Raw genomic sequence first — 26,725 nt, 5'->3', positions numbered from 1 at the left:
GTGACCCAATCTGTACGATTCATCAAAAAAGTAGATCATATGCCCAAATATGATTGTCCACGATATAAGATCATCAGATTGCCCATCCCTAGTTCCAATGGAGATGGCTCTGCTGTAAAAAGCAAAATGTAAATAAAGATAATTAATTCATTTATTCGTTCATTCATTAAGCCCTTAAATGTCTGCGTGGCATATATGGAAAATGCAACACTGTCAGTGGACTTTTTAATGCTAACTGTGCAATCGTCAAGTTGATGCCACTGTTTTTTCGAAGTAGCCCATCTAATGAGGATGTCCTCTGTCTGTGCAATCAATGCCATTCTTCATGTGTTTTGTCATCTGCTACTTTACTAATAATTGTCAAACATTGAAGACGACTTTTTGCTCTCTACTCGGCAGGACACAACCAGCTGAGTGTGCACACACACACACACACACGTTCATATAGTGTATGAGGGGACGGGACTGATACAGACACATTTTTCTATCATCATGACTGCATTGTTTTAAAGTGGAGGCCAGTAAAATGTAGGCATGTAGCCAATCACAACGTGTTAATAAAAACTATTTTATTAGAATCAAAAATTAATATAATAAATAGTCGGCTGGACTCAAATGAGTAGTACTGCTGTGTGGCCGGCAGCTGGTGCTTATGGAAAGCTTTGAAGAGTGTCAGACTGCTAGAGCTGATTCACATGGCTGGGATGTGATACTGGTAGCCTAATGGGAAACATGCTGCTGCCACACAGTCTTTAATTACAGGCAAAGTCCTCTGACAGACCCTTGTGTGACCTGGCTAATTCTCTACAGCAGGCACACACATGCATACTCAACCAAGGCAACACTCTGGTAAAATACTTGACTGACAGACAAAATCAATATAATCAGCCTACATGATAGAGACTCGATGGCAAAACAATCTGTATTAATGATAGAAAAATCTATCAAGCTCTCTCTGTACCTCTCAGTCCTCAATCATGTGCTCATTGCCACCTTCCTTTCAAGTCTAATTTATGATTCAAAGGAAACCATTAGCCCAGAGCCACGCAGAAACTGGCACTGTCACAGGGGCTGCAGATATGCAGAGCCGTGCACAGCCTCAGGAATGGGAGCACATGGCAGGTAGTGCAGACAACACACAGGTTTTCAGTGGCTGGTAGAGTTTGAGTTTGTCACCTGATACTATGCTGCAAAGTCACACATAAATACACACTAACTGTAGCATGACAGCGATATTCGAGTAACACCGGTGACAACGAAATAAAGGCTCAGTCTCTACAACAAGGGACTGCAAAATGCGAAACTTTCCTACACTGAAGGCCCAAGAGAAATCCACACTTAGTGGCCCTCATTTATCAAACGAACGTAAGGCAGAAAACCGTGCGTACGACCATTTCCACGCAAGCTTCGGCATTTATCAATTTGGACGTGAGCGGACGCTACGATCAGATCTCACGTCAGGTCTGAGCTCGTGTACGCAAATCTGAGTCTGGATTTGCGGTGCAGCAGCAAAATCTGTCTGAGTCTGAAAATAATTATTAAACAAACCTCAGCATAAACAGTCACATATTTAGAACAGATCAAAACGGATTCTTAAAACGAACAAAACAAGATAAAAAAAAATTGAATTTTAAAAAAGCCCACGTTTTTTACTGATACCACTTTTTTGTACAATAAAACAATATGATAGGCTAAATAGCCTAACATGACATCTAATTATTGCACATTAAAATTTGAAATAATAATAAATACAAGCAGAAACGTGTGTTTGCAAATTAACTCATGGCAAAATTGTGTAATTGTTTTTTGTTTTTTCCGATGGGTATGACACAACTGGAACAACAATTAAAAGCATCTGGTGAGATAATCATTGTTGCACTGTGGTTTGTCAGATGTTTACTCACTCCCTTATTTAAACAGGTGCTTTGACAGTTATCAAATCATAACGATGGCAGATTTCCTCATTTTGGAGGAACAATACGCGCGTGTTAGACGTGAGCGCGTTTTCAGAGACCGCAGGGATCTCCAGATTGCTGGGTTTCCAAATTTGGTTGGAGCAATTGATTGCACTCGTGCGTCTGAAGGAACCATCCATGAATGATTACGCATTCATCAATCGCAAAAACTACCACTCTATAAATGTACAGGTGTTTTGTGATGCCAAGCTATCACTTTTAAACGTGGTGGGCAGGTGGCCGGGGGACACACGATTCTTTTATTTTTCAAAGCAGCTGTGTTGGCGCGGCTGCAGGAGGGGGCACTGCAGAGCCAAACTCATCTCCGTTACCCTCTTCCACACAGCGGTTTTATGAGCTCCTTTGACCCCACTCTTCAGACTGCCAAAAAGCACATCCTTATTTTGCGCCACCTCGGATGTCAGGATGTCGATCTCCATCTCTGAAAAGTTTCGTTTTTTGCCAGTAACTCTTCTCTCCATGTTTGACCTTAGTGGGCGAGGCCTCCGAACCAGGAATATTTAAGGGCGTAACATGTTAATGACGATCGAATTCAGCCGCCGCATTTATCAAGACCCGATCATTCGTACGCTGGGATTGGTCAGATACGAATGTTTCATGAATCACACGTGTATCCTATCGTACGACCAATTCTGCGCTCAGATCTGCGGCTGTTTTCACGCAAGATTGATAAATGAGGGCCATTGTGTTCTCTTTTCAGCAAAAACTTAAGAATGTTATTTTATTTGATTTATCAAACTGTATCAAACTATGTGATATATATAAATGAGTATAAATTTAGCATTGCACTGTTGTAAATTGATGCATCAGAACCCGAGGTATTGTCTTTTTTTATTCCAAACATTATTCTACATTGTCAAAATCTGGCGCCGACATTATCCATAACAACCAGTTCAGTTTTAAGTTTCAGCTCTGGAAAACTCACTTATTTTTAAATCTACACCCCCAGATTTTTTTATTTATTTTCAAACTTGTCTTCAGCCCCAACAGACTCTTATCAGCCTTTATTAAGAATTTATCAGATTTCGGGCAGTTCCCTCTGGGGCCACAAAAAGCTCTATACAACTTTTTCACATATGCAGTAGTACTCACCAAGACCTGTAAACAGACTGTGATGTGTAAATTCTCTCTATCGCTATCACTTAGCTATGTTACTGTACGTATTTGCAAATTAACATTAAAATTAAAGAAGACATTGAATAAAATTAAAGCATTTGGTTTAATGTATTTCTCAACTTTCTTCACAAGTAACATAGTTTGTTTTCTTTTGGATTTTTTTCATGTAGACCAGATATAACAAAGTAAGCTCAAACAGAAATAGGAAACCGCCACTGTAATCAAAAAGTAATGCAAAGATGTATGAATGAAAGCCTGATTTTAGTTCCTCTGGTTGGCAAAGATTCGGTCATCCTAGTCTGTGTGGAATTTTCTGTGCAGAGATTTCTTAGAACTTTACTCAAAATGACAAATATTTCTGTCACATGCTCTGACAGTCACTATTTCTGACTCGTGCAACTGGAAAACTGGAAAACATGTTGCGTTATTATGACAACTGCAAGCTGTCATGCCATTAGCCACTATAATGGAATATCTAAAAGGGTTTTTAATACTATCTATTATATATTTATTGCCATTTCTTCTGTGAAACATGCTCAAAGTTAAAGTTTTCCCACTGACTTCTGATAAATTAATCATGAATGAACTAAAAATTTTTCCACATTATGCTCTGAACTCTTTCCTTGGATCAAAACAATCCTAGAAGCCAGGCAAAGCCTCATGAGTGCATCCTGACATGATAAATTAGCAGGCATCCCACTGTTAGTCTTCTACTCCATATTATTCACAGCGTTCCCAGCTCACACACACAAAAAAACATCTACACCTGTAAGCATTTATATGAACACACACTCACCATGTTTCACAGGCTTTTTGTCTGATCCTTTAATGCCAGTTAACCCTGTGTCTTGTAGTGACATAACTTGTTTAAATGTGGCCCTTAATCATGATAAATCATCTGTTTAATTGTTGCTGTCAGCAGGTCAAAGAAGATTAAATCTGTACCACTTTGTTCCCAGTCAAATGATGGGAAATGTGATGAAAAGGCTTGTTAGTTTTCCACTGCTTTGTTCCATATGAATGTAAATGAGTGAGTGAACTCATTTTCGGCTGTCATATCAGCGGGATAAGGGGAACACCTGTTTCATTAGAAAACTCACAAAGAGGAAAACCTCTGGGATTTTCAGATACGAGGTCTTGAAGCCCCGTTTTTCCTTCCAGGTTCTCTCTCACAGTGCGCCACATTGCTTTCCTGACTAATGATTTTCTCCCAAGCAGCAGCAGAAAAAGTTTTGTGGCTCAAATGAATCAGTGTAGAAGTGCTGCAGCCAGAGACGGGGGTAAGTATGACATTGGTATTCTGTGAAGACGGAGTGAGATGTTATCTCTATGATCAAAAGGCAAAAGCCTCTCTGAGGGTTGGAAATGGATCACAGGACCAATTCCATTACATTTCTGACAGTCGTTTGTGGAGACAAGATTTATCTGCAGTTACTAGCTGACACGCCCTAAAACGGCATGTCTATTTTTTAACACTGTAAACTCATTCCTTGAAAAAGATGTATGTGATAGAGTCAACAGATAAGGAAAGACAGATTTAGACTTAGAAAGGCTACATGAGAAACAGAATGAGGGAAAAAGGGGGAAAGAAGTGGACAGACAACGGCCCTGTAAGCAAGACTAAAAGGACTTGACCAGAACACAAAGTGCTCATTAAGGCTTGAGGAAAGCTTGAAACCAAGCACTTAGTATAACGTGTGGTCCAGTAATGTCTTAGGGCAAAAGTGTTTACGACTGTTTTGAATGGCAACACTTGAAGTTTACAAAGTCTCTCCTCAAAGTTTGTTCGCACGAAAAATGTGGTAGAAGTTCAAGTTCAAATTCTACATGTTTTCTCAGTTCCACACACCTGGCCTATCATTGTGTGAAGGTAGTTGAATTCTAAGTTTTGGAAAATTACAAGACTTGTCAGACACCTGGTCCCCATAGATATCTGTACCAAATTTAATGGCAATCTGGCCAATAGCTGCCAAGATATGACTAAAAATCCCAAAAATGTCAACCTCATGGAAAATTCAGGAGATCATCAAATTCTGCAGGACTCATCCTGTGGGGATCACGAAAGTCTGTGTATCAATACTTCATAGCAATCTGTTCAATAGTTGTTGAGATATCTAAGCCTGGCCCAAAGAGGTCAACTGAGCAAGTGACACTACCAATCATAGGCAGGGTATCTATAGTTTTTACATGAGGGCCATCCATTCATAGAGATTTTCTAGTAAAAGCTGAACTTGTTTTGCACCACAGTGTGTCTTTTATGGGTTGCTGAACAGCTAGGCAGTCATACCCCCTAGAAGCAGTATTTTAAAAATATAGGCTCATATCTCAAATTGTCTTTACTATAAATCACACAAGGATGTGAGGTACACGTTGTTGGCAGTTTTAAGAATAGAAGTATATTGCGGACAAGGATTGATGTCGCAGTGAAAACTGGCGCATGACTACTATACCTGAATAAATATAGTGGAAACAATGGGCGAAAGTCAGGATTATATTGATATCTAGGAATCAGTGGATTCATACATTATTACAGAACAGGGATACATTTTAAAAATAACTCACAGGTGATCTTGTTCTTTGTACCTAATAATCTGCCACCAACTTTATCTCCGCTTTACGACTTCATATTGTCAATATTCTCTCAAGGATGTGCCTTTCGCTTTAAACCCCTAAGCTGCCAACCTCCACCTCGCTATAATTATTTTTCCTCTCATCCACTCTCTCCATCCCTCCTATGCTTGTCTCATACTTCTCCCTCACCACAGCATAAGGCTACTTAACACCATCTTAACTCCATTGATAAACAACAGACTAGTCATTCTCCTATCAATCAGCATCCCTCCATCCCTGCTCTGAGACCTTGCAGTTTCTCAGTCTCCTCGAGGTCTGATTTACTCCCTTCCTCACTGTCTGCCCTGTCTTATTCTCTCCCCGCCACTTTCTCTCTTCACTAAATCTGTGCTGTGTCAGCTTCTCTCCTCCTCTACTCTTTCTGCACGTTAGTCTGAGAAACACTTCTGTTTTACTTCTCCCAGCCTCAACACCACACAAACACCCATATTTCACATTTGTTTCTCTGCAGAAAAAGTAGGAATTCTGCTGGAATTATAGTTAAATTAAACTACTCCTGCCACTGAGACTTGCTCATGCATATTTAATAGCACCTTAAATATCAATCTGATGAAAATCTAATAAGAAAAAGGAAATTAAGCAATGGAGAGGATACCCTGTGCATATTATGAATAATAAGTTGCCCTCAAAAGCCTTCATAATAGCTGCTAAATACAGAAAAACACTTGCAATAGGAAACAGATGTAATACAAACTGCTACCATGGGCTGTTCATACTGCACCATGCCTCCTCGATTGGACGTTAAAAAAATTATTGGGATGAAAAATGCCAAGAACAATCATCAATTTACAATTTGAAATAAAGTGGTTACAGCCTGCAGCCTCTGTCTCAAAAGAATCAAATTAAGTAAAACTTCTGATATTACATTTCTGAGCCAACTTAATCACCACAGTACAAGGGGAAAAGAGAGCGAGAGAGAAAAGACAACAGCAAGTAATTGGAAAAACTATATCTTTCTGGAGGATTTTCTATAGCGAGCACACGGCTTTTCTGCCTCTTCAGCACAGTCTGTATATGAAGGACAACATCAGAATCCCGTCTAAAACCTTGCAGTGTTCATCCATCTCACTGATGCCACAGCTCAAGTTATTTCTTCTCTTCTGAGGCTTGAAACTAACGTGGCATGTGTGTGTGTGTGTGTGTGTGTTTCTGCTTGCATTGCTATCTTCATTTTATGAATTCAGTTTTAAACCTTCATAGTGAGGACATTTCTGCATTGTAAGGACATTTTGGCCAGGTCTCAGGACTTGGGCGAGGTATTTAGTTGCAACGTTTCAGAAGCCTCTCTTCCAGCATATTTAAAAAATGAAACAGAGGAGTGAGAGAGAAACAAGCGTAGAAGATGTGGCCTCATGGCTATGAACTGTGTGATGCAGTCGGTCAAGGGTCAAAGGCAACCACCGTTCTGTGTAGTGTGGACAGAGATGTAGAGCTCGTAGTCAGATCTTACCAGCCAGGAGAAGCTACTGCCTGACTCTCCGTTTTTCTGCTGGATAGACAGGGAGTGTGGTGGTGCTTTGTTAATCACTAGAAGTAATTTTATGGTCTTGGAAAAGGTTTCTGTGTGGGCACCAGTGTTGTAGCAGAGCTAGAAGCTCTACTGCGAGAGCCTATCCACTAGGGGAGTGCTAGTGCAATGCCATAGCTATGTTTGTCATCATTAACATGACTGTTTGCCAGCATTATACATCTTGTTAAGCTATGAATACAGTTATAGTCGGGCACATGTGTTGTACTTACTGCCAGGAACAAATCTCGTTCAGGTCTGTCGCTTTTTCATAGGAACTTCTCATGCTTGCTAATGCTAACACTACAGAAGCTATGTGTGAGAGGCACAAACTGGGGCTATGGTAAGCCGGTGTTATGCTTTTTATACTTGGTGTGAAGTCTTTCCTATTTCGTCTGGGTTAGTCTCCAGAGCGTGCAGACCAGTGGGCTGAATCCAATTTTCAAATTTTCAAGCAGAGAAACAAATTTTGAGCAGAAAAAGCTTTTTTTTGCACACAATCTGTTTTGTCAGAAAAAAATCACCTGTAACATAATCTGCCAGCAAAAATCTATTCAGAGAGAGAGAGAGAGAGAGAGAGAGAGAGAGAGAGAGAGAGAGAGAGAGAGAGAGAGAGAGAGAGAGAGAGAGTAAGGGAAAACTGTCTTTCATTCTGGCAGTTTGATGCCTGGACTGTTGCCAGAGGGCTAATGAAGTTTAATTTTAACAAAAGCCCAATTTCCATGAAATTACATCACTGTTTAATGTCACAATGACATACACAGTATGAAGGCAAAACCACACACAAATTAAAGTTTTTTTTCTCCCCCCCACTGGTAACACTGTCTCCACTGCTTTTAAAGTTTTTGGCTTGCAATGCCCAATAGCAAAGCAAAGCTTTTTCAGGACCCCCTTTTGTTGTAATGGCATTACAACATTCTTATTTTCTTCACTTTTTCTGCTCTTTACTTGACTAATGTTTGGAACAGTAGTACTCTTCAGAAACTGAAAAGCTGAAAGCGCATTTAAAATTCATTTGTATCAAATCAAATAACAATAAGCTTAGTGGCAGTTAGATGTCTGTCACTTGTGAGCTGGCAGGCAATGATTAGTAAATTGAGACAAAGCTGATGATTAAATCAGTTATGAACAGTAATGTTAATGCATTGAAAACTATTTCAGTGATTTAATCAAATTTTTTATATGCTCTATGATTCAGAACTTCAGTACAGCACCTACATTATTTAATTCAGACATTTTAGTACCCCATGAATCAGCACAAGCCCATAACATAAAAGTAATATTGTACCTGCTATAAATGTGTGACAGGAGAGTCATTTTGTGACAGTAATCCAGTGCTCCTTAGACAGCCAAATTGAACTAAGGAATAATTCTTGATGACAAATCTACTTGGGGGTGGACAATACAACAAGGAACATCACAGAACAATATAATGCAATAAAATACAATAATCCTGCAGTAAATACAAAAATGTTCCTACATTTTTAATGTCCGTCTATTACGCTCTTGAAGGGCCCTGAGGCCTTCTTCATGCTTCCCTGGGTTTTGTGACTTACTTTGATTGAAATTACTTAACCATGCAACACTCTGACTGTGAAAGCCATAGCATACGATTCACATCATTTTCACAATGATCAGACTTTTTAGTGCCCTCGCACCCTGTATAAAAGCAACTGCATTTGTTATGTTTTTCTACTCATTAAGCAGGTGTCTCCTTTAATTTGTCATCTGTCTGGTTTTGAATTCAACAAGACTTTTCTTATATGTTTATGCAAATACAGAAGGACAGTTGGCACAACTACTGCAAAGTAACAGAAGGCATAATTATGGTCCACAAAAGCACAAAGTTAAGAAAAAGCCATTTACTGGGCTTGTTTGTTCTTTTTTTTTCTGTTTCTGCTGTGCTTTCTCATCTACAGAAGACAATGATAAGCATTCTTTACATGCCAGCACTGGTTTGGGAACAAATAGACTGCCCCTTCCATCCATCTACCCATTTATTTCCCTTTCTTATCCAGGTACTCATCACGGTGGCAGCAGGTTCTTCTGCCTAGCCTTCTCCTCTAGCTATTCCTCGGGGATCATGAGGAGTTCCTGTGCCAGAGATAATATGTGATCGCTCCAGCATGTTCTAGGTTTGCTTCCAGTTGGACCTGCCCACAATAACTCCAGAGGGAGCCATCGAGGAAGCGTCATGATCCAATATTCGACTGCTTTTACTGGCTGTGTTCGATGTAAAGAAGCAGGGGTTCTTCTCCAAGATTCTACTGGATATCTGAGTTCCTATTGTTGATCATAAAGGTGAGCAGAGAGTATCCTGCAAAAGAAGCTTAATTTGACTGCTTGTATCCGCAATCTAATTCTTTCGGTTTCTAAACAGATCTCATAACGTCATAATCAAGATCTCTTCCAAACTAATTCACTTATTCACTCATTCTCTACCAGGCAGTTTAAGCATTTAATAGGCACTGGAAATCTGTGGTTACCCTGACTGAAACTTGTTAAAACCCAACTCAAAAAAAGTCTCTTCCAAGCAATACTTTAAACTGATCCACAGATAAAACAGTCAAATGTAAGTTTCTGCAGCTTTTATTGAACAGTAACCCACCGGTAGCTTGGTAACTTACAAAACACTGTGTAAGTCATGTGCCTGCCTCACAATAAAAGCCTTACAGCTTTACAAGTAATTATTACTCCACTTCAACATTTACTTGTCTCTATTCACATTTACTACAGCTACTATATTTTTAGGTCTGATTCTTTAGTGCTGAGAAACTAACCTTTCACCCTACAGTAGCGTGATAAGAGGAAAACAGATACTTGGCTCAAAAAAGCAACCGTCAAGCTAACAGAGATGAAAAACAGTCTTTGGGGTTAGACATGACACTTAGCACAATGGCATTAGTGTACTCACACAAGTATCCAGTGAAGCATACACACACACAAACACAAAGTTGAGAGCCCTGTGGAGCAGCTGATTAATATCATGGGAATTCAGCAAGAAAGTCCCCACAAGGATAACATGTCAATGCCAGGGCAGTAAATAATGCTTTGGTGGATGATTGTGAGTGAAAGAATGTAAACAAAAGAACAACTGGATCATGTGATTACATTCTACGAGAAAAACTGATCATGTTTTTGGAAATATTCCACCATTCGATACAACAGCTATGACCACAGATTGGTGAAATACAGCTGTATTTATCCAGCAACAAACAAGGGCAAATATGAATTATATTGTTTATTTCAGCTACAACTACGGTTTAAAATTCTAAAGGAGAAAAGACTTCATACTGAACTTTAACTAGCCTATGCTCTGCAAAAAATGTGAGTTCTTATTTCATTAGACATCCATGTCATTGTCAGCAGTAAGTACCAATATGTAAAAATTTGTTTCACTTAGCATCAGCTGATCCTTGGTGCTAGGACAATTTCTGAAATAATGAATGGAGTCATAAAGATTCCTTTACAGTGAAAATGTATGAGTGTATGTGTAATCCCTACAAAGAAAAGAAGACAATAAATTCCGCCCTTTATATAGTTGGGCTACTGTGCAGAGTTTTGGAAACACTGTATAAATGAAACGCCAGCCCATGGGAATCTTTTTAATTACATTAAAAAAAATGAAAAATTTGCTTCCCCAAACACCAAATCAGATAAACCATTCTAACAGCAGACCTGCTCTCTGAGATCAAGCCAAACAATTTATCAGCGATATGCGTAAACATCCTTGCAAATGCACTCAAGTTCCCAAGTGGCCGGAATAGTGATAGACATAGAGGGATTGAGATTACTTCCACAGAAACATCGAGAGAGAGAAGAAAAGGCAATAAATTGATAAATGGAAATAAGTGGTGTTAGAAGAGGACAGTAAAATTGAAAACAGCGAGGTAGAATGAGAGACATTATAAAAACATCACTAGAGTGTTAATTTGGTAGCAGTATAAAGCCGCTCATGCACTATTAAAAAGTAGACTCCTGCAGGGATATTGAAACGAATAAACACTCCACAAACCTCTCCACATCATGCAGATGTGATGTTACTGCAGGCACTACAATGTGAAGTGGCACAGACAATGCACAAACAAAGCCCCATAAAGGCCTTAGGTACACAGAGGCCACCAGTGTGGAAGTGAATTTACGTCAGCAAGTCCTTGACGCACTACTGATTTGGCTCCTCTCAAATGCACTGTGAGACAGTTCAGAAGAGCCAAGCGCCAGGGGTCTACATACACCTGTGTTATACACAAGCATGCTGAAAAGAATGCTCTGCTGATGTAACCAACCCCGCTACAAGTAGGGATGCAGTTATGGATAAAAAGAGAATCACAATTTTCTTGTTCAAGTTTCTATAACAGTTATTTAGAAATAAAAAATATGAAATGCATCCTCCCTTACTTTTACACTGACAGAATGTATAATATTCTGAATGACGACTATAACATCAACTTTGGACAACAGAAAGGGCTGGACAACAGCTGTTTACAGGCGGCTGCTTTACTTCAATGATCAAAACAAGCCACACAGTGTTGAGTCTCATGTTTTGCCTGAATGACTCAGTTTTTAGTGCCTTTGATCATTATCTGTGATGTTAAAAATATCACACTTGCACGTAGTCAGAGAAACAAATATTGCGCATGTTGGTCATAGCTTGGTAATAAAAACTAGAGCAAATGGTGTCAGCGTCAGCTTGAGAATAGTTAAGCCAACTTCACTATTATTCATCATTTGAGCTGAGAGCATCAATGCACCAAGCAGAGACAAGGGTCTGCCCTTCTTTTCCATCAAGACAAGCACTGATTGTTATCCTGTGCTCGTCTGTGTAGAAGGACACAGTGAAAAAAAAGCTTTGAATCTGACTTTCCTGAACTGAATCATTGATGTTTAAGGCGTAAACGCTAACTATTCCCTTCTTTACAACATCATGAAAAAAACTGGTGTAACACAGTCTTTTCACAGTCCGTTGTAGGTGTAACTCGAGATCTTGGTTTGATACATCCCGGATAATGCAGCAAAATCATTGCTAGTGTGAGTTACACTGTATGAAAAGAAACTGCAATTTAAGTATGATAAATCACGCAGTCACACGGACACTGGATAGTTCAGGCTGATTCCGACACAGATATTTTTGAATTTTTAAAAAACCAACAACAATATGTTGGCCGATATTCATTTTTTACATCAAAACATGGAGTGCACTGGTAGCCAAACAGTTACACCGTGTAAATAACCACAAGATCCACGGTTCTGTGAGGGCTTGGGACCTTTGTTGCATGTCACACCCCTTTCTCTCCCCTTGTTTCCTGACTGCCCCTTCACTGTCAACTGTCAAAAAAAGGGAAAAATAAACTGGTCACTACTCTCTGGTGGACAAACTATGTAACTGCATCACTGATTCTAAACTACCACAAACATTTCTTTGGTATTTCTGAGCAGCAAATTCACATCACTTATCGGCTTGTATCTATACCAATGCTGCCGTGTCTGCTATAACATATATATATAACATAAATGTAGAAACATTCTTAAAGAAGGACATGGATTTTCATTCTACTAATGCATAATTGGTAATTGTCGTTGTGATTTTGTGTCTTTTCTTCGTACTAACCCTCACACATAACCCAATGAAATAAGAAAGAGGGAAATGCTTTCTATCTTTTTTTTTTTTTCAAATAACCCTTTCTACCACTAGCACAATTTTAGATGAATACTTGTTTACAAGTTTTGCGAGACAGGGGGGTGGATCATGGCACATGGTGGAAGTGGTGATTTCGGGTGTTAAGATAAAGAGATACTTATAGATGCATCTGCACCCACAAGACCGTAGATGCCCACCCACTGTCTCCTGGCAAGCTAAAGTGTGACACGATGAGCAGTTAAGGGAGAGAATACCAGCTTTGTGTGAGAGCATATGCTTGAGGAGATTAAAAAAAGGGGGCAAAAGTGAAAAGAGAGGAATAGAATTCAGACCGTCTCCCTCAAGCCTGTTCCTGTGGTTCTGCAGTCAGTGACATCCTCAGGAAGAGCAGGAGAGAGAGAGAGGGTGGGGGTAGTGTGTCAGTTGACTGCGGTGGACAAACACAGACAGAGGTACAATCAGCTCTTTGAGATAGCACTCATCCAGCAACTAAAGTGAGATTATTTAAGGCTAGACTCAGGAACTGGGACTTAACCCTTTTTAAAGTTATCATTAAAACAGACGCCTTCTTGATTAAAGGCACTGGATAGGTTTTTGTAATTGGTTTTCAATCTTGCTGATGAAATGTTGGGGGAATAACAATTATTTTTGTATGTTAAATGAGAAGAAAATATGGGACATTCCCTGGGTTTTTCCTGCAGAGAGAAATAGAGAGCCTCGAGCTCTCGACAAAACTCTCGCCAGTGTCTCAGAAAAACAGTATTTTCTTACAAGCGTTTCATTCTCTGGATTTGTCACTTGTAACTGCAATTGCAGCATTATGCCGATGTTGTGGCGCTGTATCATAATCAGCACTTTTCACCTGGAAACCAAAACTCCTGAAGACTCCAAACGTGCCCTTAAAACAGGCATGTGTCAGGCTGAGGTGCCCTGATATCTCATGGTTGTTTGAACCTGGTTGTTTGGTTATTTTTCATCCAAGCACGTCTAATTTCTTAATAAGGATTCCTAAATAAATGTTACATCTCATCAGTGTATTGTTTTCAACTTTGCAGATATGGCTCAGAGAATCAGCAAATGCTTTACAATGCAACAGATGGAGGAGAGCCATGAGGGCAGGTGAAACAGTGCACATATCATCCACAGTCAGACTGGCCATCAAGGGCACTGGGAGAAATCCCAGTGGGTTGGTGAATCATCAAAAAATCCATGGGGTTCTTCCTGTCCCTGTCTGCCTCTTTATACCAGCCCTCTCTTTGTACCTGTCATTCATGGTGCAGGCTGGTTCCAGGGCACAAGTCCAGGGATACATTTCTTTCCCAGTCCAACTGTACGCTCTCCATGATTGGAAAGCCTCACCAATGTTTACATGGCTCTTTGCCACCTCTTGCCTGACCATAGCACTTCTATTCTGATTTTTGTTCTTGTGACCTTCTCCTCTTTGACTGTTCCTCAGCCATGTCTCCTTCTTGACATTTCGATTATGTTGTGGAGTATACACATCTCCCCTCTTCTCTTTTTTCCCCTTGTCCTACACGAGCCCGAACACCAGAACTGAATTTTTTTTCTCAGCACACATAGAACGGATAGAGATAGTCACTGAATTTGACAAAAAGTGTGTTGGATTATCTTAATATTAAAGAAAAAACTAGTCGAAAAACTTTGTTTGTGTAATTTATACTAGTATACTGTAAGTTATTAAGTAGATGATAATGGTCATTCACCTAAATTAATGTCTTTACTTGGTTCAATGTAATTTCACCAGTTATAACTGAAAAAGCTTAGTGCAAACTGTAATTTTCTTTGGTGAGCTAAGCAATTTATAGACTAAATTGATCATCAGATTAATTGATAGTGAAAATAATCATTAGTTGGAACCCAACATTTTTATCAGTTGTGATTCTCTGGTGCCAGATGTGAGATTTCTTTAGTGTTAACTGTAAATTTCACAATCTGACACTGCAATGACAAAATGTCTTAAATCCCACTGCAAAAGGTGCCGATTGGCTTTGTTTTTGCTTGTTTAACCTTGAACATGCTCTAAATGCCTAGTGAATTCATAAAATTCAAAAAATGACCAAAGCAGTAACAAGAAGGGAAAAAGAAGTTAGTGACAGTACCAAAAGCAAGTAGAGTCAAGTCAAGTCGAGCTGAGGGAGTCAGTACCATGCGGTGGAAAAACGCTAATAGAGAGAGAGAGACACACAGATGCAATCATTGCCCCCCCATATATCATGAATAACTGCGTTATTTCACCCAAGACACTCACAAAGCACAGCACTACAAAGTACCACATGCAAATCAAATAGACTATATCCCACTTGGTTTAAAAAAATACATGAAAACTTCACATTCTCCAGCTAAGGTTTGTAAAGCAATTGTATTCAGATTAGTAGTGGTTATAGAGGTTAAGGCCCCGAGCAGATAGAGTGCACTGGCACACACGCAGCCTTTTTTGTTGAAGGCTACACTACAAAAAAAATATATATATTGAAAATCACCTGCTCTTAGTCTAACTGTGATTTTGCTGTGAAGTAAACTCACAGATCTGTACATGTTATTTAAATATAAAGGCTACAGGTGGAACGCAATTGCACCTGGATGATGGTCGGTTCAAGGCTTATTTTAGGATGACTGGGGGAAAGTCTGACAATCTGTTGTCAATCACTACAGTTTGTTCAGATATGTCACGCAGCTCGTCTAGGAAGGATGTTGAAAGTTGCTAACATCAGTTTAACACAATCCAGGACCTGTATGCTACCAGCTAACTATTACTGTGGTTGGTCATTTAGCTCCAGGTATCCAGCAACTGCCACCACGAGTTTCTCCTCCATGATTGCGGTTTGTAGAGTGGACAATGGGAAAAAAACAGCAAATGACGTTGAACATTTTTCAACTTGAGGCATTCAGAGTGCTCCTGCAAGAACGTAAGATGCTCCAAGCATCTAAAGCGCGAGGCACCCAGCACACAAAAGGCTTTCTGCCTGTAGAAAACCACTGAAGAGCGTTCAGATGGCCAGCTTTCTTTTCAGTGTGACACATGTATGAGTGTCATAAAGTAGCACAACTTCCTCCTTACAAAAGGGATATATTATTTATGAATGGTAATAACTAGTCTCCAATCAAAACTCAACTATCATTGTGTATGCACATAGAGAAACTCTCAACAAACCACACTCAAAATTCAGAGGATGTTTTTCCCCAGATTACAGAAAAACACTCCCTGTGATCATGATGACTGTGTACTGTTGCTATGGTCACTTGTAACATAGCAACAAAGTGACATTTTCAGTACATTTTCCATAGAACAGATGTGGACCCCCGACCAAGACCTTGTGAACAACTCCAAGGGCAGTGGAGCCCCCACTACATCCACTGGTGGGATTAAAAACAATGGGCTCACACGCATACATACAAACACACATGGTAAACACACATGGTAAACACAAGACACAGCAAAGACACAGTGGGCAAAGACACAGTGGGCGCATTCTGCATTTTGTTGTGCACTGTCCGCAACAAGAAAACTGATGTTTGTCCTACCTTATTCTGAGGCAGCGGCAGGGTTTGTCTGATGAAGACGACTGGTGTCTAGACATTCAGTGTTGTCTTAAAAGAAACAAAAACCAAGTTAGGAGCTTGAAGTTGAAGATTATCTTAGTGAACAGTATCAAAACGTTAAATTCACTCTAAAATCTCTCAATAAAGCCAGACGAGTCAATGTGAATAAAAGGATCAAAAAGAAAATATCATCAATAATAATCAAAATAAGGATGTTTATATGTCTGGTCTTATGGATATAAAAAAATCTCTTCTTATCTCTTCTTCTTCTACAAAACGTGTGAGGATGTGTGGGTGGGTGGGTGGATGAGTGGGTGCTTGAGCAGAGATGTTCATGACATGTATGGGCTTTTTATGGTTGTATGAACTGTATGTGACACATCCCTTCTCGCGGCAAGGAATAAGTGTCACCCCAATGATGAGATAAGAGGAAAGGAGAATGACAAGAATAAAGCCTCCAAAGAATGAAAGTGTGGCATCTTCAGCATGATTAGGTATTCAAAACCAGACAAGCCAAATCAGAGGTAATGGGGAAGACATCAATGCAGTGAGCAAAGACAAATGAGAGGGGAGAGGGATAAGATGTGAGGGGGGGGGAGAAAACCTCTGACTCAGACCTCATTTGATTGCAGTGAACAATCTCTTTTCTATCCACCATGACGTACACAGATACGCACTTGTTTATACACTACATGACACTCTTTCAGCAAACCAGGAAAGATGGGTATTACTTTTCCTGTAATAAAGACAATCCATTTTACTGCCAACTGTTGCTACACACCCTTGTGCACATGCATGCACTTGAAATGTGGATTAGCTCATGTACCGACATGATACACATACAGGTTTCCCTTCTCTCCCCTCCATCAGAGGGTGAAATGACATGATACCTCTGATCCTGTCAGAGCTTAAAAACATCATATTGGGCCTCAGTCGTGCTTTCAATTTCTCTCACTTTGACTGGTTGCTCATTTTTGTCTCAGTCCACACATCAGGAGGGCTTTTTACAAAAGGTTTTTTGTTGTTACTGATTAATTTTAATTCCTTAAAGTTAAGTAACGCAGCATTGTTAAATTTGGTTGTTTAAGTAGAAATCATTTTGGATTTGATTTGCAAATGACTTCTTAGCTTTGACTTGGTCACTGTTGCAGCTATTACATTACACCCAAGATGGTCATTTAAAAACAAAACAAACGACAATCATCAACTACCGATGACTGATGAAACAATCGAGATTGTAGATCTATGACTCTGCCAATTTATTTATTTATGTAAAACATATTCATGAATTGTATATAAATACCAAATCAATCTACTGTGGTAACCGACTTGTAACTTCTTACATAAATATGCATTTTACAGTTTTAGTACAAACTGCTATGAAGTCCCATTTGGGCAATAAAATAACAGACGTGGGGTTAATCTGCCTGAGCCAAGCTGCTTCTCAACTTTGCTTTGTTAATGACGTTAAAGAAGACAATGTAAACAAGACGCCATTTTTCTTTTGAAAAAAGTTTAATGCTGTTCTGTGAGGGAAGTTCACATCAAAATGCTCCAATTCTGATTATAAACATTATACATTTGCTGCACATACACTAAGCTTCCTTACATTGTGTTGTGGATTATAACAGCACCACGCTTGTCAGGAGCTGCCACTTACATGTCCTGTTTCTCACACACACTCACACAAGAAGATGATGTCATGTTTTGTTAATGAATTACAGTGTGTATCAGTTTGTCCATACAAGTATCAATGTGGTGCTAAAGGGAATGTTTGCTGTCAATAGGATGTTTGAGGCAGCAACTATAAGGTCAGGCGGGACTTCGAGTCAGTCAATTGCTATTGACATTCTAATTAATTCTTGTTTATGACTCCGGTAATTATTTTCTTTCTGTGAGGCTAATAATTTGTCAAGTCTGATCATACTCGAAAGGTTTGTCAAGTATGTATACATTGGACATGGTCCTTTGTCAATGTTTTTGAAAAACAATCTCCTTAAAGCAGCAGCACAACCCATCAGAGAGTAAGCTTATCTCAAGGATTTATACTCCCAGTAATTCTGCACACAGGAACTAAATGTATATATCTACAGATTTATGGGGACAGGGGGAAATAAAATTACAGTATCGTTGCATTTCAGCCAATACACATGACAAAGAGAGAAAGCCCTGCAGGATACTAACTCATATGAAATATACCTTCTCCTCTTCCATTAATCAAATTTACTGATTCCATGCAAGAATTAACAAATTTCTATGTCCTTTATACCTGAGGAAAAAAGGATATCGTACAGGCATGCAATTTTAGCTCCGCAGAGTGTAGCAGCTATTATTTCAGCTACCAGTGAGCTTTCCACCCAGACTGTAGGCTATCTTCATATATTTTTGATTCTGTTTGTAGTAGTCTGGAAAATGTATCGTCTTTTAAAAGCCACCTTCTGTGATTTGGCTCTGGCTAAAATTCTGTCAAGAATGATGGCTTTAGTGTAGAAGGACTCTGCTCAACTAAACTTCTCCTAATCAATGTTGTTTATTGAATAATTCTATCTGAATAGGGCTTTAAGTTTCCATCAAAAACAATTTGAATATACTTTTTTCCCATGCCAAAGTTATCTTTATGTGATCCCTGATAGAACCGGTTTTTCTCCAGTCATGTGCCATTTGGTGTAGCTTTGTGATATGATTGAAGGTTTCATAATGAAATTTTCATTATTTATGATTCTGTGGCAGCCGTGATAAAACTAACACAGATGGCCCTATGTAGGAGAAACACTGATGTCAGTGTTGATTCTTGAATCATTTAAGCCACTTTTGCCAAATGTGACTTTTGAGTTTTTAATTTCTCAGTTCTACTACAACTGAATTATTAAATCATTTCAACCACATTTGGCTTGCAGCTTAAGACTCACTATTTTAATGTTAGTGCTGAACATTCCTTGAATTTTCATAGCTATTTTGTATTTCTATATTCACAGAAATAATGCACAACTTGTTATTGGCATTTACGTCTCGTAAGTAGGCTATGTGAGAAAGTGAAAACAACAGTTAATAATATTAAAAAAAACGTTTCCTGTGGTCAGTCGGGTCTGGGTGGGGTCCCACTCCAGTCCTGAGACTATTAATATTATGTATATTAACCGAGTGGATCCGAGAAGACCTGGCCATGATCATACAGTGCTCATTATGCATGTATTTTACCAACTTTCTTGGCAAGGAGGATTAAATGCATCACGACTGGGCACAGAAGAGAATGAATGAATGAATGAATGAATTAATTAATGTTTTTTTTTTTTTTTTTTTTTTTTACTTAAAATATAATGTAAACCTTAACTTGATAATAGCACTAATCAGTTGTGAAATCGGTGCCGATCTAGTCCCGACCGGATTCGGGACTGACATTTCTCAGTTCGGCATGGGTCTCGGACCAGCATTTACATAATAGACTGGTCTGGTTCTGTTCCGGGTAAAACATTTCGGGTCTTTTTAGGTTCAGGCAAAAATTTTTGGACCTGTGAAGACTTCTGCCTCCCAAAACCTAACATGATACATTGACATTGCTTGTTTTGTTCGGCTGGTAGTCATAGTCACGAAGATATTCTATTTGCGATCACAGAATACTCAGAACACTGTCAATTATCCACATTTGAGAAGGTAGAACTTTTGACATTTTTGCTTTAAAAATTACATGCAAAACCAGGTATTATAGTCGTCAATTAATTTTTTGTCTATCAACTGATAAATTAATCAGCTTATCATTTCAGCTTTGATTCTAATGCATACAATGCTAATTCACTTAATAACGTGTAGCAGAGGTGTATTGTCCTGTAGCAGTGGTAGTGAGAAAAGAAGCTCACCAAATTTTATGGTAGGCTACATTACATTTGCTTGTGTATAAAAGAAAATGTGAAAGAAATCCAAGTTTGGCTAAAGAATAAAAACTTTTGTAATTTTTCCAACAATATAATCTCAGTCAGTCTAGCCAAAACTATTACAGAAAGATCAAATTCAGACATCGGATGATATGAGAAAGCTGTTTACTGTATACATAATAGTCTGACAGTGGGATATCATCCTGTCACAGTATCAGTGTTTCTTTCCTCCTTACTCTCACCTGAATGCAGCGCTATGTGACATATAATTCCTATAACATGGCCTTCTAAAGCATCGTTAAATTCTGTTAACGTATACTGTATTGGAAGAGGAGGGAGAAGGGGAACTCCAAGACAGACACGTTCTTAGGAAAAACCAAAAAAAGTAGACATGTTGAAGGTGTGACAGTCAGGAAGGCACACAGACAACTTTGGAGGCATTAGACTCTGAGGCCAGACCTCAGTCATCTACTCCATATCCTCCTAGTACATAATTAAATCAGACTATAACGTTCACAAGCCAAGACTCTATGATTCATCCACATCAAGATCTTTCACTCTCAGTATTTTTTTTTATTCATAATTAAAATCTTGCTTCATAATTCATTAAAAATGTGTTTTCTTCTCACATGCTGTTGTTATCAGAGTATGGTCCCATGACATAAGCTCCTTGTTAATAATTAAAATTTTTCTAACAAAGTTTAAGGTTATTAAGACATTAAAATACGCTTCCGTCACTATGCTTAAAATAGGCTTCAAGTCCTACCCTGTTCAGCCATTATGGATATGAAGAAATGTAATGCTAAAATTCAGGTATTTAACCACTGACTCGTTTCACCTTAAATCCAATGAGCTGGAGTACAGAGCTAAACCAATGACTAACATATCACTGTGCAAAAACAATATATAAAAAGAAAAAATACTTTGACGGCATTATAAATTAGGACCGTCACTTTAAAAAAAATCTGTCAAATGAAATTGAACTGGCACGCAATATGTTTGAATGTACTAAACTAATCTGAACAAAATTCATAGAATTCTCCTCTATTTTCATTGATTAGCTAACTGATTGGCCAATAGGATATGGAATACATCAAGCTAACGGTGAATTGTAAGACGGTAAACTGCTACAAACGAACTATATATTTTAAGTCTGAACAGGTGCTTACAGTTTGAATATTTCATTTTTTTTTTACTATGTTCAAACAAATGTTAAGATTTCTAGTTTACTAGACTAGAGAGTCAGATAAAAAACATTCCTTGCAAAACAAGAACATCTGAACTGACCAGCAAAATTTACAACTTAATGCCCAAGCCATTGTGAAAGCCAAACCAGGAACACAAGCTACTATACAGCCAGACACCCTATATACTTTATGTATAGGGCATATGTTGCATTTCCTCCACCTATAAAACAATATTTATCTGTACTGTCACAAGGGTTTTCCACAGAGTATTACAACAGAGGCACAGTGCCCCACCTGTAATAACGAGCACCTCAGATACAACCTGAAGAAATCATTGCACCCTAATGAAATATAATATTAAGGTTTGAGGAAAAATAATTGATGTGCTCTATCATACAGCAAAGGCCACATATTTAAAGAGTAAGGCTGGGCCAAAATCCTTGTGTTTAATCAACAAACAAACAGTATGTAACATGGAAAAGCCCAACAGGTGGTTAAAAGAATGAGCAAAGCAAAAGAGGAAAGAAGGTATCTGATTCAAGAAAGTGTTATCTCTAACATGACAGGTTGAAAGCTAATGTGTCATAGCAGCTGTTCTCGTTTGTGTTGTCTGTGCAGCAGCTTTATATTTTGCATTCTGCTGTAGTGCTAATTTCTGACTAGAGCATGGTGTGTTTGTGTTTACAAATAACTGATTAGACTACAGGCCTTTTTAACTAGTGCACACAAAACACAAAAGACTTCAGATTACGGACATTTAGTCTTGATGCTTGTACAAAGCAGAAAGGCAGAAATAACATTTTCTGATCAAACATACTGTATCAAAAAGCAAGCAGATAACATAACGATAATCAGTCACAGCTTTGCAACTGATGTGTCACATCTCTGTGAATCTGGAGTAAAGATGATAGTGAGACTAAAGTGAAGTCCAAGACATAGGCCATAGACAAATGATAACAGAATGGAACATATGAAGTATGCTGATAATAGTCCGTCTGTCAACCAAGTATTAGTCTCTTCCTCTTCCCACAGAAGACTTAAAATCTTCACTATGTCAATCAAACATTTAAACTGACTGTTCGAGAGAGCATTTAAATTAAGAAAACTTAACTCAAAGAATAATAATTATTATTCTCATTATTATAAATATTATTAAACTATATGCACCCCAAAAATAAAACACTGGCTTTAAAATTGAAAAAATAATCCTAGCTGGATATTTGCTTTCATTATTGTTGATATGTCAACACAAAGGAGAGCAAAAACTCTTTCAGGCATTCTCTTTTATAGTTATCTATTCAGCCTTGTTGTAAAAAAAACAAAAAACAAAGCTGGATGTATGTCCTGTTGCAGTCTTACCAGCATTCAAACTTAACAAAGTGCTGTCTACACAGAAATGGACTTCTGTTATCACTGGAGGGGGAATAACTTGGAATTATAGAAACATTGTCAGAAACAACCACAGAGATGTGTATTACCATTTTCCCTCCATAACCAACAAGTGTAAATACTGCAAAGTAGACGGGACTTGAAATAATTTTCTAAAAGAGAAGGTTTTTATTTTATGTCCACTAAATTGATCTGTATATGTAGGGCTAAGACACTGGCTCATAGCTGCTATTCGCCATAGTGATGTTGGTGCATCATTGGTGAGATTTTCCCCAATGGATATGCAGAAGACTTTTGGGTGATAATCATAAGTCTGCCACAAAACTGGCTTTAAAATTATTAACATTCTAAAAATGATCCTAGCTGGTTATTTGATTTCATTCTTATTGATATGTCAACACAAAGGAAATCAAACACTACAACTTTTTATACTACTATACTTACTTTTTTATTGCCTTCTGATTTACATGTCTGTGTGTGTATATATATATATATATATATATATATATATATATATAGCTTTGTTAAAAAAAAAACGGATCTATGTCCTGTTGCAGTCAAACACATCAGTATTTATGTATGGGATTAACCTATTAATTGTCCTGACAATATTTCGAGATATATCATAAATCAGTTTCACAGAACCAAAAAAAAAACAGACTCATGTCAAACTATTAACATCATTATAATCACTATAAGTAACCCCCAACGAAGAATGAGGTGTGTACATTGGCTTTACTAATTTAGCAGAGGCATCATTTTTCAAGATACAAAACAGGTGTGGAGTAAGCAATAAACATGATAAAAAGCCAAAGAGTTTAAAGACTTTCTAGAGACTGGTAGCATCATGTAGCCAAAAGCAGAGTTGATAGGGTTTGGTAGCCAGCTGCTAAAGTTAGTTGAAGTTTTAGCCTGTTTGTGTCCGGTTAATTAGCTACAAACCGTTCAAAACAAACAACACAGCCCACGGAACATTTTCCCTTACAGTCAGAAAACAAAAATACATCTACTCACCAAATAATTAGCTTGTGTTTCCATCTGTTTACCTCTCTCGTGGTGCGCCCCTCACCTGTACTGTACCAACCCTGTTTGCTAGCAGCCGTTAGTGCCCCTCGTGCTCTGTACATAATTAACGTTACAGCATCTGTTTTTCTTTCAAAAAACACAGAAGGTCGTATAACAACACTTACCGCGGCTTATTTCCACAATCATCAAAGACTCTTCTTTTCACCAAGGTAAAACACTGCGGTCCGCTGCACATTAAAAACTAAAGTTTTATCGTTTCCCAAGTTCTGCCTCCTAATCCAAACAAAGATGGTGGCCGGAAGTGACATAGAGTTATCGTCTAGATGATTTGCATGATAAGAACCAACATTTTATTTATTGATATTATCAGATGCATTTATATATATATATATATATATATATATATATATATATTGATTTACATATTTATATATTGATAATTATAAATTACTTTTCTACATATTAATGTGTTTATATTTGTTTGGTGTGGCATCACCCTATACAAATTCAACATTGGATCTGTCATTGCCTCTTATTAGCATGCAGCAGAGGGCAAGGTGAAATGGAGTGCAGCCAACATACCATTAGTGGTCTAGAGATACCACTGATCCAAAAGCAATAATTACAAACTAAAGCTTTGAAGTTCAGTCTTGACGTTGTAAATAGTAGTTTCACTAAAGAAAAAAAATCCCAATTCAATGTCCATTTATAGGCTTATTTCTTGAGGTTTCAACCACCTGGGCAACAATTTCCAGCACTTCAACCTTTTCGGCTGTCCTTCAGTAGGGAGTTTTTTTTTTATAATTAGCATATTAAAAACAAATTTTACACACAAACAAAAGTTAAACAAGAGGAACCTTCTACTTCTTCATGAGCCTATTATTTGAAATAAAAGTTTGTCATTACCATGAAAATTTTGTTTTATCAGTGAGGCCATATAAATATAGTTGCACCTAATGATTGTTTTCAAAATCAGTTGATCTGCTGATCATTTTGTCTGTTAATCAATTTTATAATGCCTACGCTGATGTCTACAAATGTCTTGTTTTGTCCAATATACAGTTCAGAAAAGAAAAAAATATGAATTTTCTATTAGTAAGTTGGGAAAAGGGAATGTTTGTTATTTTTGATGGAAACACTATTTTTGAAAAGAAAATGACTTTTTTTGAGAAGAAAATGACCAAATCCTCAAAATGAATAAGTTGGGAAAAGGGATTGTTTGTTATTTTTGAAAAGAAAATGACTTTTTTTGAGAAGAAAATGACCAAATCCTCAAAATGAATAAGTTGGGAAAAGGGATTGTTTGTTATTTTTGCCTGAAACACTAACCCTAAATGACTGAAACAATGAATTGACAATTGAAACATTTGCCACTTATATTTCTGTCAATCGATTTATTGTTACAGCATGAAAATACATTGACAAATTGTGCACTACATATATTCTACAAATATTTTTATTTCATTTTCACCAACCCTAAAGAGTCACGGAGTGACTAATATCCTTTGACACATGTCCAGTATCATTTCATGCCAGTACAAAATGGTTAAGTGCAGAAATGCATGCAATGGCCAAAACATTAATAAGAAAAATAAGTACAACTAAATGGTTAGTCATAAGAGTTTAATCATTGCATATATTTAACTATATATATATGTGTATTTACTGTGCAAGAACAATTTGTGAAGGGACTAGCTTTAGACAATGAAAGTAGTAAGTGTGGCAATTTAGATAAAAAAATTAAGTTTCATTACGCCCTATTGGTACATTCTATTGTGTGTCTATTTCCTATAATTTGCTGTTGTTTGCTTGAACCTTATCGTCTTGTCTTATATCAGTGTAGTCTTTTTCAGGTCCCATCTTAACCCCACAATGGCCAGATGTCAGTCTGAGTGGAGCCCGATGTGAAGATCTTGTGTTAAAGCCTATTGTGGAGATACAACCATCTGGTTTTAGTTCCACCTGTAACTTCCTCTCTGTGACCTGGCGGCTTCAAATAGGACAGGTCAAACCAAGGCATATGAATTGTAGCTAGTCTAAAGGAGAGGCTAAAAGGAGAATAGGGCCTGACAGATAAGAGATCCATCGGCAGTTGACTCATTTAAAATATAAGTGCAGAAGTTATATAGCCAAGACATTGCAAAAACCAAAGTACTGAAACTTTAGCTGCCAATATGAAATTCATCGGATTGTATCTTGACTGAATGGTAAGTCTCAAGATTCACTCTGATGATAGACACATCATGTCTGTAGTGCTGTGGTGTATTACTGAGCCAGTTTAAACAGATGGGGGAATGAAGAGTTGCAAACACTTGATTGTGCACACAGTATCAAGTACTCAACCTCTTTTTGCCCTATCTAATGAGAAGATACTAATTTTCAAAAGACATCTGGGGAAGGATTTTCTCCATCGCAGGTGCATACAGGTATTGAGCTGGCATTGGTGGATTTGATATTCATCCAAGGTAATTTCACTGATTAGTTCCCTCCCTCAGAGTGAAGGTATATTAATCAGCGAAGTCACCTGGGGTGAGCCCAAAAGTTCCAAAATCGTTACTCTTTTCCTCTGTGACATGAAAGCCAATGCTCGTATCCCTGTGTGGCTCAATAAGAAGAGATGAGAGAAGCTGCTCCTGAAGTGCTCTTTGGATGAGACACAGGTGTTGCCTCCCCAGGGAGCTTTTTAAGTTTCAAAGCAGCAAGCCTCACTGGGACTACACACAACATATGATATGGATATGAGACGGCCTGACTCTGGTCCTGTTGTTGTTGTGCCTTTTATTTTTTTTTAAAGTATATTTTTTATGTGCAGTAGAGAGAGCCAG

The 26,725-nt window shown here is 38.1% G+C and overlaps 1 protein-coding gene across 4 annotated transcripts in view; it reads right to left on the bottom strand.

The window, feature by feature from the left end:
- Positions 1-24,182, bottom strand: part of gpat2 (glycerol-3-phosphate acyltransferase 2, mitochondrial) — a 111,184-nt gene extending 87,002 nt beyond the window's left edge. For 3 of the 4 annotated variants that reach the window (XM_056377171.1, XM_056377174.1, XM_056377173.1), the window contains exons 1-2: positions 24,065-24,182; positions 16,412-16,477 (exon numbers count right to left, since the gene is read on the bottom strand). The gene's annotated coding sequence lies outside the window, so the exon portion shown is untranslated. Of the gene's footprint in view, positions 1-16,411; positions 16,478-23,888; positions 23,982-24,064 lie in introns of those variants that run through there. The other variant, XM_056377172.1, reaches the window with a different exon arrangement.
- Positions 24,183-26,725: the final 2,543 nt, after the last annotated feature.

This window comes from Seriola aureovittata, chromosome 5 (genome assembly GCF_021018895.1).
Source record: "Seriola aureovittata isolate HTS-2021-v1 ecotype China chromosome 5, ASM2101889v1, whole genome shotgun sequence".
NCBI lineage: Eukaryota > Metazoa > Chordata > Actinopteri > Carangiformes > Carangidae > Seriola > Seriola aureovittata.
This window is presented reverse-complemented; position numbering and strand designations above follow the sequence as displayed.